The sequence below is a fragment of the Acyrthosiphon pisum genome, chromosome A1 (genome assembly GCF_005508785.2).
Source record: "Acyrthosiphon pisum isolate AL4f chromosome A1, pea_aphid_22Mar2018_4r6ur, whole genome shotgun sequence".
Lineage (NCBI taxonomy): Eukaryota > Metazoa > Arthropoda > Insecta > Hemiptera > Aphididae > Acyrthosiphon > Acyrthosiphon pisum.
In genome coordinates, this window is record NC_042494.1 from 64,671,370 (window position 1) to 64,680,815 (window position 9,446).

Genomic DNA, 9,446 nt, shown 5'->3' on the forward strand with positions numbered 1-9,446 from the left:
TGACGAAAAAAGCGTTTAGCTTCATATTTTTGGTCGGTATATATGTATAAACTTGTAAAGAACATGTTTTTAATAGTTAGAAATTTAAGAAAAAAATACAAATGCACTTAAAACCAATTTTTTTCAAACATGTTTTTCGACCCATGTATTTCTTATGGAATGAACCGTGATAACAGCTTGTTTTGAACATAGATAATATAAGAATGGATAGGACATAAGAACTTATCACATGAAAATTTAGTGATACTATTTTAAGGTTATATGGGGCGAATAAGGATGTGATAATTGATAAATAATAATGAATATTAAATAACATAATTTTATTTTGTTAAAATATTATTTTCCAATTTCCATTTTCCAGGAACAGGTGGCAAAACAATCAAAATACAAACTGACAAATATCTAAATATAACTGACTATCATATTTATTCATTATTATTTAATAAAACAGTTTTGCACATAACCTCAAAAAGCCTCATATTGTCTTTCTCTCTTTACTTTCTCTCTTCCCCAAAAAAGCACACGGCCTCATATGGAACTGGTATAGGCATGTCCTATCCATTCTTATATTATCTATGGTTTTGAACCGTCGGTCTTATCAATAGACAATTTGACGTCACTACTATTTGTGCCTATACAGTTAATCACGGTTAACGCTTAATCGGCTGATAACAGATATTTAACCAGCCAAATTCGGCCGATTAAAACTCCGGTTAACTTTAACCGTGATTAACTGTGTTGGTGAAATCGGCCCTTAGATCCTTACTTACAAAGTAATAAATATTTTAATGTTAAAATAGACAAATAAAACAACTAATAGAGGTATACATATATTTTTAATACTAATATAACTCAGGTCTCACTAATTAAATTCTATACATTTCATATAGTTAATTATATTATTTTAAAAAAACTTCATAACTAAAAATTGGAATTTAGTCATGCTTACTCAAAAATGTCCAAAGGTTTGGATGCATCACTTGAAATTTTTCTTTTAGTCGTCCATGAAACGATTCAATATTATTATTGGTACGCCTTGCTATTCCATGTACTGACAACAAATACTCATCTCCATTTTGATTATTTAACCAATACCTGAAACATAACAACATCAATTTAATTTATTTATTAACATACTGTTATACACATAAGTGGCGCACCTTGAAAAATTACTAAAAAATGGTGCCATATCCATGAATATGTTATCCCTGGCATACTGGCGAATTACTGTATACCCTTCATCAATTTTATTTTTAGGTAATAATGCCAATGCACAAAACATCTGCACACAAAATTGCGCATTTAAATTGGATTTAACAAACCGCGTTAATCCTCTTGTTCTGATATTTTTTACTAGTGCCTGAAATAACAAATGAGAATAAACAATACTGTTTAAGATTTACCATACAAACAAATAAAAATAATCTAGTTAAGTAGTTTAAACTTTGGCAATGTATTATTTATTAATTAATTATTCAATTTTTTTTTCCCATTAATCCATTAAATGCCAGTAGTAAATATAGAAAAAAAATTGTAACTATTAATATGTATTAAAACAATTTTTATTTAAATTGTATTGTAAAAATATTGCATGTCACAAATGGATAATGTTTTATTGTAACTTTGTAACTTAATTCAAATAATAATTATAACACAAGCAATATATAATTATATAGGTATATGCAATTATATGAAAAATGAACCGTTAAGACTTGTATGAATATCTATCACCAATGATGATCCCTCCTTTTTAGTCTAATTACCCTTAGTGTTTAGTGTTTAACTACTTTGTAAATTATGTATCTTCTTTTTAGCATTATTATTATTTGTATTACAATGTACATTTTACTATTATTTACTTAAAAAGATGCTACATCCATTAACGTTGTCTCTGTTTTACAAATGCAGAACATACCAAGTTGTACATTCTGAATAATCTATTGAACTCAGTTAATATAAGATTAATATAAGAGTGAATTGACCTATTATCAAATTTAGAAGTAAGAAAATTATCTAGTGAACCTCATAGGTTTTTTTTTTTAATTTTAAAGCAAGTTTTGAACATTTTAAAATTGTAAATTGTTTGTGAATTTTAAGACACTCATAACTTGCTTTAAAATTAAAATATAAAACATCTCTATAAGGTACAGTAGATAATATTTCTTAATTTGATAATAGTTTAATTCATTCCAATGTTAATCATACCGAGTTAAATGCATTATTCAAAACGTACAATTTGCCATGTTTCACGTTTGTAAGACGAAGACACCGCATGAGGGTGTAGCGTCCTCTTAAATCTAAAGTGTATTACCTAATTGTATTCAAAGGACACTGCCGGTTATTTATTAATAAATAAATAAATAAATAAATAATGGATACATGTTTAAATTATCATTAAAATACCTGTACATAATGGAAAAAACAAGAATGCTGATCTGCATTTGGATAAACAGATTTAAAAGCATTCAGCAACCCATATTCAAAATCAGTCATTATATTCGCTGGAAATATAAATGGAAATAATTCTTTGCACTTGCTTAATAATAGAGTACATGCCTCTTCAGTCTTCGATTCCATCAATGCATAAACAATCGGTATGGACTTATAAAATATTAGAAATGATTAATGCATACCTACTTAAAAATGGTTAGTTTTAATTAACAAAACTCACGTGGTTTTGGTATATTAAATGCATGATAAAAAGTTGACGGCTTGGTGGAGTTTAAGGCACAACTTTAAAAGTTGCGTCAGCATGCAACTCATCACTCCCAAGCATAACAATTTTCCTAATAAGTTCACTACATGCAAAAATTATTGAACATTTCCCGTGTGTATCTGTAACCTTATCTTAGAAGAAGGGCTGTTGACAACATGTATAACGTTGGACATTGAAATCTAGGAAGTTTGCCAATTCACTCAATGATGATGGTAAAACTGGCATAGTTGTTCTCCTAGCTTTTCTCATCGAGATTTCAGCCACTGGCCATGGGTATATGGTTGCAGCAGCTACATTTCTAATAAAATATATTTTAAATATGTAATATCATTTGAAAAGTTTAATCTTAATTAATTTCATTTTACACTTTTAGAACAATATTTTAATTTGTTTATTTGATGTATTTTCTTTATATGAGGGGTGCAAATAAATACAACACATTTGTCCTAATATTATAAATAGGTACCTAGGCATAATTTTATTATTGTAATATTTTTTATTAGTATGACTAAAACAAATAAATAAAGCATAAAACATTAAATATGTTTAACAAGAAATTATATCAATACCTATTATGTACATATTAAAATATAATTACAGGCCAGAGCCCATAATGAAATTGCAGGTTCGATTAAAGTAATTCATGTACTTGTCATGAAATTGTCAATATTTTTTTAGAAAGAATTAAAAAATTAATTTTACAAATTTATAAAATTAAATGCACAATTTTTATTTGTATTTTATGTCATAATTATAACCACCCAGCTCCCTAAAATATATTTATAGTATTATGGCTATGTTAGTCTTGCTAGCTTGAATAAATTGACAAAATTTGCCCATAGTGAAAATAATTTGTATATACACCACTGACAGTAGGTATATATTGTTAACTAGTTTTTGTCTAATACTGCTAACTAAAGATTTACCACCACCGACTTATGTATGTCAAATAATAAAGTTGTAATATGATATAATAATTATTATTATATCATATTACAACTTTTCCAGATAAAAAAGAACAATCTTCTTTGCTCAAATAATCTTTGGGATGATATAAATAATGATGATATAAACTCAACAATTGTCCCATTCGCAAACATTTTAGCAGAGCCTTTGCAATATTTGGTTTTGCAGATCAAATATCTGTTTAATATTAAAATATAAAATCATAACAATAGAATACAATTTTATGATGATTTAGTTTATATTTTATTTAAACTTACCAAACACTCTTATTTTTATGGATGCCTCCATTATTTTTATATACAAAACCTTTGTGATCCATATTTAATTAATTTAAAACAAAATAGATAGATATAAAAGTTAACAAACTGAATAAAATATAAACTAATTTAAACAGTTACAGCAACTAATAACTACTTATTCAGATATAATAGGACTGAATAATATCCTTTATTGAGTAGTTCATTGGTGCTCAGATGAGTGACTTTATGTGGGTTTGAAGATTAACAAATTCCAGAAACTTATAAAGTGCTCTTTGTGTTTTGTATGTTTTGGGGAACCAGGCTTTCAATAAAATGTTTCTTTCTTAATGACCATTGGCGTAATTCCATTAAATTTCAGCAGGTGCACAACTTTTAATGGTCCAATATTCATAAAGACAAATTAAAATGCTCATATTTAAAACTGTTTTGTTTGCATAGTTGCATACAATACTATATGGACCACTAGGTCTAGGTATCTTTTTATATTTGATAATAATATAACATATAATAAATAAATATCAAAATCTGTAGGTATATTAAACCTGGGCTTGAAACCGATATTAGATACTGATTTTGAATAATAGTTGAAACCGTGAAAACCCGAAATCGATATCAAAACTGAAAACGAAATCAAAAATACCACCCAGTGTGCAAAGTCATATTCCATAGATATTCAAGCGATGTTTCATGGTAACATGGAACATCAAATTTCAAGTTGAAATCACGGAATTGTAATGTGTATGCGATTGCTAAGGCTCATAACTGCTGTCATTCAGAAAATATTGCTTATCCGTTAGATAGAATTATCCTATTAACATTTTAAAAATACATTCGTTTTATATTTCATTGAATGCAATGGAGATGTTTAAGTAAATTGTTGATTGAATATTACATACTCAACAACCATGCAATATTACAGATAATGTTTACTATACATAGATGCATTATTTCACTGCGATGCAAATCTATTGTTTTCATGTAATGTGTATATAATATCAAAAATCACATACATATTATGTTATGTTGACACATTACCCCACTGTGTAATATTACGTTGCATAAATGTTTCAAATCAACTTGTAACATTTATCAGATGTTACATAGATGTTTTCATTTGCCATAAAACATGAGACCGATTATTTTAAAACGCAAAAAAGAATACCCACCGACTAGGATTCGAACCACAGCGTGTCTGAAGTTCTTATTTTTACTACCTTACTGTCCTACGCCCTACACCTACTAGCCTACACCTAACCGTTACCAAGAACCGTATAATTGTTGTATTTAATACCTAGTGTATTCGAGTTTTTACAAAAAGATTAAGACTGTTTCGAGTCCGTCAGTGTTGTTGTAAGAAAGTTATATTATAGAATAAAGAGTAAGATATCATATTAATATTATTATATGGAAACAACATAATATTTTTACTTTACCCACAAAAATAGTCCTGTATAAATCCAATAGGATAGGTGCAAAGACCCCCCCCCCCCCCCCCCCCCCAACACAAATTGAAGGTCGGTCCAATTGCGCCTATAAAGATAAATACATAAATAGGTACTGAATAAAATACTAAAAACTTAGAAAATTAACATATTTTGTTGTTTATTTGCATACATAAGCTATATAGGTAAGACTTATAAATAACAATAAGAATATTAATACATATAAAATCTTTTATAAAATCGATATAATAATAAATATATATTTTATACATCATATAAATCAAATTTTTCATAATATTTATATGAAGGGAAACTTATAATAAATACAATATAATAAAAATAAATGTATACAACATTTTAAAATTCATCTATATGACTATACTTCTAAATTGTGTTTTAATTAAATTAGAATTGTTCTTCAATTGTATACTATACCTAGTTATATCATTTTTATTATTAATTATAAAGTTACAAATAAACACAAGACATAATAATAATATTTTAATATTAAAACCAATTTTTAAAACTATGAACACTTTTCATACAAATTTTTAAATTGTTTGAAATGTAAATAAATAAATACACTATTATGTATTATAATATAATTAAATACATTTTAATATTATTGATCAAATCACAATCATTTTCAATTAAATATGAACAAATACATTAATAAACCATATATAAACTTATTTTATTTCCATTGAAGGCAGTATACCTACCTAATTTAAATATTAATTTGGATTATATAATAAATAAAAATAAAAACACTCAAATTACAAAAAAAAAACTTGTTTAAAGTTATTCATTGTGGTTATTTTCAAAAAGAGAATGTGTAAGTTCCATAATAACTGCTTTAACTGTACTAACAAGAATCATTAAACATTTATTTTTTATTTCATTAAGATGCACTGAAAAACATTCTGAAATTGTTAAATCTATTATAAATGAACCCAAAACTGAAGAATCAATGAGAGGGGTCATATAAAATGAACTACAATTTAAAAATCTTTGCACAATTAATTTGATATTGGATTTATTAAGGTCTGGTTGCACTATATGTTTCACTTTGACGATATAGTTATTTTTTAACGTTACATATTTATCACATTCTTTTATAATACTTATTTTCATGCCTAAATCATTTAAAACAATTATTTTGTAAAGCTTATCCATTAGATTGAAATGTATTGAAGGGGTACGATTTACTATTTCTTTTTGAAATAATACAGAATACTGCAATTCTAATGGATCTACCAAAAACAATTTTTATTTTTCACTAATCCTATTAAAAGCTTCTTGGAGACAATATTTCGCAGATTTAATTGAGAATTTAATTTCCTGTAAATAATTTTCTTACTTAAAACAACTGAAGTTATCAAGTGAACCATGAGTTTTAACAAACATGGGGAGATGCAATAAACTGTGTACGTTATACGAAATTAAGTGATCTCCATATAAAATTGAATATTGAGTAACACATTTTTTAAAAAGTGTTTCAGCTAATTCGTTGTGAGTTTGTTATGTAACATTACTTATTAACAGTTTAACATCAGACATTAATAACATGAAATGTGTATAGAAAGATTTTTTTAATTTTCCTTTTAAGAGTACTTGACCAGAGTAAAGTAAAAAAAACCTTAACTCAGTAGCTTTCCAGTAGTCTATGTCTTCTAATACCCGTGGTTTGCGGCTAAATTCTGATGGTACATAGGGTTTAAGAGCTAGAATGTTTTTCGATATATTTACCATATGTTCTTCAGTAAGTCTAACATTCTTTTTTCCTTTAACCCATAAAGTAATTAGACGTTTTGTTATTCCTATACATAAAAGGTACATATAATCAAGGCATACATCATTAATAATATCTATAGGTAAGAATTCAAGAGGACTGTCACCCTTATGGTATTCCTCATGAACTTTATTGCGAAATGAGTCATTTGTTCTGAGAGGAGCGTCAATTTCAGGAAAAGTCATTCTATGTTGAATGTATTCACCTTCTTGAGTACAAGACGAATACCCAAAATAAGCATTATGTGCTCGTACATTCAACAAAAAATTTTTGGCAGGAGTATCACAGATTATGTGTCCTACTTTAAATTTAAATAACCTATTTTTCACAAACAAACCATTTTGTAATATTTCACAGAGATCGTCTACAAATGGTTGAAAGAATTCATGGACGGATGTTGGTATTGTTGTTCCATGAAAAATCCCTACTGGAAGCACATATTTATTTATTGATTGACAATTAATAACTGATATTAAAATAAGCCAAAGTTGACTTTTAGAACTATTTGAAATTGGAAGACCATCTACATTAATACCTAACTTTAAATATCTTTCACAATCAATCATATTATTAAAATATTTTTTCAGTACTGGAACTAACATATTTTTTATACCACAATGAATATATGAACCATGACCCATTATAACTATTTCTTGTGGTATTGTAGGTGTTTTCATTAAAGTACGCACGTCTACTGGAACATTTAGGCCTTCACATTTTAAAATACCAAGAATAGAGTTAGTAGCGTTATGAGATATTTTATGTTTTATAACCCAGTGTCGCAGTTTATCTTTTATATCAATGCTGGATTTTTGTTTTAAGTGTGGTAATTGAATATCATCAGATATGTTTAGATTTAAATTACTATTTGAGGTTGAAAAATATGCATTTGAGCTACATTGCACTTCACATAAAAGAATATCGGGAAATGTTGGTAATTGAGTATCTATTACAGTATGATTAATTTCTTCATTAATTTGCGTATTCGGTAGATTTGCAGTACAATTGAACTGTAATTGTATTTTAGGAGTTTTCTTCTTTTCCAAATTGAGAATTTTTTTAAAATGCCTAGATGTAATATCTCCCAAACTTTTCTTCTTTCGAGCAGTTGTCTAAAATAAGTTAAGCACATTAATTATAATACTGTTGACTTTATTAAGAAATATCAAAAATCTGCGTAATATAAATGATCATACATAATATTATTTTATTGATATATAAAAGATACTATTTATTACCCAATACCACGGGTGTATATAAATTGTGTACTAACACTGGACATTTTATAATAATATGGTTAAAAGAAAAACAATTTAAAATAAATTTACGGGTAGCTTTAGTTATTAACCCTATTTTGTAGATTTTGATGATCTCAAAAGTCTTGTGTTTGAGTATCTAAACCAATCTGCCACTATTGTTTCAACCTCTGAATCTGATACTACATATCTTTTCATCATAGCGCAGATGACTTCTTTAGTTACTTCTGTTAATAAAATAAAATTTTAAAATTCAATAATTACATACCAATATACCATCTCTTAGTTGAATAGATTTTTTTACTTTTTATGGTTTTGAGAACCTCAGAATCGCCAATTTTAGTTAAAACATCTTTGCCTCTTCCAGTCATTGTACATTGAGTTGCATAATTATCAGTAAACAGTTTTTCTAATATTCTTTTTACATAATTTTTCAAATTACACCCTCCAATGTTCTTTATAAAATACTCCTACACAAATAAGTTAACATTATGGATTATGTAAGGAAAACTTAGATCTATACTTAAAGTATATAATATATAAATGTTCATACTAGTTTATCTTTAAATGATTTATCATTTGTAATTAATTGTTTAACTTTTAAAAACATATCAGCATTTTGCATAGGGAAATGGTCACAGAAACTTGAATCCAGATATATAGGTTCTGACAAATTTTGTCTTCCTGTTTGAGAGTTCATTTCAAGCAGTTCTATTTTATATAAAATTCTTTCTTGTGTCAATTTGATCTCTAGCCAGATTGTTCAATGTTTCCATTATACTAGACATAGTAACTCCTAATAATAATAGTAAGTAAAAATGGTTAACTATTTTTAAATATAAATTTTAAGCTGATACATGGTGACTATTATATAAAAGTAAATTATGTTTACCATCAAAGACTGGCGAGGAAGTGTAATATGTTCTCAACTGTGGCTCACTGATGGAATTACTAGTAGTAACTGTTGATCCATAACGCTAAAATATTAATTATTTAATCAATCATAGTGACAGA